We start from the raw sequence: 3,394 nt of genomic DNA, 5'->3' as shown, positions 1-3,394 counted from the left end.
GATATTAGGCAAGATGTGGAAGAATGGTGTAGGACATGCAGTACATGTTGTGCTGAAAGAGGACCCAAGCATTAGGGATGTGCTCCAATGAAGTTATATCAAGTTGGCGCACCAATGGAAAGAGTCGCCATTGACATTGCTGGTCCTTTGCCCGAAACTCGTGCTGGAAACAGGTACATTTGTGTGGTGATGGATTGTTTCACCAAGTGGCCTGACATATGCAATACCAAATCAGGAAGCTACAGATGTAGCTTCAGCTATTGGTGATTTCTTCTTCAGGTTTGATATGCAATACGAACTGCATTCGGATCAAGGCCATAACTTCGAATCAGCTGTGTTCCAAGACTGCTGCAAGTTGTTTGGTATACGAAAGACCAGGACAACGCCACTTCACCCACAGTCCGATGGGATGGTAGAAAAGTACAATAGGACACTTGGACAGGAATTGGTAAAATTTTGTTATAGCCGTCAAGATGACTGGGATGTCTTACTCCCTCCACTGTTGATGGCACATAAAACAGCAGAGCATGAAGCCACTGGATACACTCCAGGAAAGCTGATGTTTGATCAGGAACTTCAGTTGCCAGTGGACCTGATAACAGGACACCCACCTTATTAAAAGTTGCCTGAAAATGTGCCAGAGTTCGTGAAAGTGTTATCTGAAAGATAAATGATATTCACCATCAAGTGCATTCAAACTTGAAAACGTCTGCTGATTCCATGAAGCTAAGTTATGCTAAGAGATCTACTGAAGTCAGCTTGTTACCAGGAGGCAAGGTTTGGTTGTATAATTCCAGGTAGACCAAAGGGAAGTCTCCTAAGTTGTCTTCTCCATAGGAAGGCCCATATGACATAGTGGATCGTCTCTTAGACGTGATTTTCCGAATAAAACGTGGTCGGCGAGTTAAGCCAAAGGTGGCGCATGCCAACAGGCTTTGGAGTTATCATGGTCTAGCACATTTCAGTTGGGATGAAGTGAACAATGGAACAAATGACGCTGCTGAAGACGTGTCACCTGAAAAAGCCACTGTCGAAGAAGAAACTCTACCCGGTTTTGAGAAGGGAAACAGTGAAGCCCTTGGTGAAGTTACTACCACTGATGTGACTCTTACCGATAATAGGACATTTCCTGATGCAGCAGATGAACTCCCGTGAAGCAGAACCCAACTAGATGGAGACCAGTATGGAAGAAGATACGTCCCGTAAAATTAGGAGACTTTGTTGTGTTTTAATTCTGTGTTTGTAAATTCTGTACATTTAATCAAGTTATTGTTAATTATCTATTGGGTTAATGTAAGTGGCTATTGTTCGGGACGAACAATACTAAAGAAGGGGCAGTGTTACGACAGCGGAAGTCACGTGACTCTGGTATCACGTCATGAGTTTCTAGAAGGATCATGACTGTTCCTGGCAACTCTAATGTTTGCCAGACATCCTCTATTGTTGTTTATAAGCCCCGCAAATAAAGCGGAGAGAAAGAGTGATGGCATAAGTAATAGCAGATTGAAGAGAGATATAGAGACAGATAATTGAGTCAAGTGAGCGGTAGTGACCGCAAGTAAAGTGCGTGAATCGTTGTGAATTATAGCGTGTGTTTGAGTTAAAGTGACTGTGGAAATTCTGTGTATTGCAAAGTTGTATTGAGAAAGAATAAACTAGTTTTATTTAAGAAAGGACTTGTATTGCTGAAGTTTCTCGGGAAGAATTTATATTGGAAATTAACAAACGACCAGATACGTAACAATATACATATGGGCGACCAAGTTAGTACAAGGAAGTTAGTGAAAGTAAAAGTGAAGTTATACTGCGTGTGAGTTTAGCCATAATGGGCGATTTATAAAGTGAATTTCACAGCTTGTATTGTAATAACAGAGTTAGAAGGAAGTTATTTTTCTTCTCAAAGGGTGTTGTAAAGCAATTGAATCCGCCAGTGTGAAGTTTGAAGATAAAGAGAAAATTATTTAAAGCTCTGGATACAACTGTGATAACCAATTGTGTAACGAATTTATGTAAATACATTTGACTTTTTTGAATATATCATTTTAAAACAAGCAGATTATGTGTTGTCCATTTAATGTTGAAATTTATTGCCTACTGTAAAGAATCGCGGCCCTTTAAAACTGACATGAAAAAAGTGATTTTAAGAATATCTGTCTGTTTGAAAAATTAAGATAATTAAAAGGATAACTGTTAGTTTAAAAAAGAAGATAGTTACGAGAGTAAACATTTGTTTGAAAAGAATTTTCAAGATGTAAGAAAATTTCAAGTAAAGAAGACAATGAAGAATCCTGTATAAGTAGTGTGAAGGTAAAACTGGTCTAAGATGTTCTGTAGCAATACCACATGGTCAATATCTACAGAAAAAGGTGACACAGAGGTGATGGAAATGTAGACAACACGTAGAGGGGAAAAACCATAACATAAGCATTGTTAAAGAGGTTGTTAGGTAATAAAAAGTAGCCTGCTAGCGAGTTTAAGAATTTTGACAGGTTCCTGACAGATATCAAGTGAAATTGGCTCGTAAGTCTCGTGTTTATCGGGAACCTCAAGAAATGAAGCACAACAACGGATAACAGAATTAATATATATATAGATTATTATTGTACACCTTCCGTGAACCGACTCTTTCTTCTTGATGATATCAGTTGGAGATCAGAGAGATAAGCAGATACATTCTCAATAACACAGTACCATTTGAATCTCTAACTAGTGGGCACTGACTACTTTTTAGAGAAATTCGTAACCTGGAAAATACCACATTAATAATCTCTAGCCATGTATGTTCAGGAATTTCAAATACCAAATTAAAGTTTTATGTTTTATATTTCAGTTTTGCAACATTATTTTTATCAATTTCATTTAATAGGTGAACATTGATTTTATAATTTCATGTTTTAATTATTTCATATTTAAAAAGTAAAAATTTATGCAATACAAATTGGGGTGGGGGTTCCATGGGCCAAAATGGCACACTGTCACTGTACTAATCTCACCCGCCAGTCATGTGGCTCAAGCTTTTGATAACTGTGTGATCGTTTGTATCTGCCTAAGCTTAATATGTTGATGCTCTCTATTTCACCTGTGTCAGTAGTGGTTTTTGTAGCAAAGTCACTGGAACTAGAAAATGCTCATACCAGGACTTTTTCATATATCTTATTTTTATTACCACATTAATCCAGCTAGTTAGGGACATTAAATTATTTGGGGATGCTGGAATATACTTGTATGCATAATGTTAAATAATTTCGTACATTAATCCTTCAATACATACATGTCTTTAAAGGAATGTCTTCTCCTTTCTGCTGTTAATATTGTTGCGTCAGCGGTCACATGACTACAGTGACGCAACGTTTCTAGAATTATCATGTACTTTGGCGAATGCTCTAGTATTTAC

This window comes from Limulus polyphemus, unplaced genomic scaffold (genome assembly GCF_000517525.1).
Source record: "Limulus polyphemus unplaced genomic scaffold, Limulus_polyphemus-2.1.2 Scaffold1480, whole genome shotgun sequence".
In the NCBI taxonomy this organism is placed as follows: domain Eukaryota; kingdom Metazoa; phylum Arthropoda; class Merostomata; order Xiphosura; family Limulidae; genus Limulus; species Limulus polyphemus.
This window is presented reverse-complemented; position numbering follows the sequence as displayed.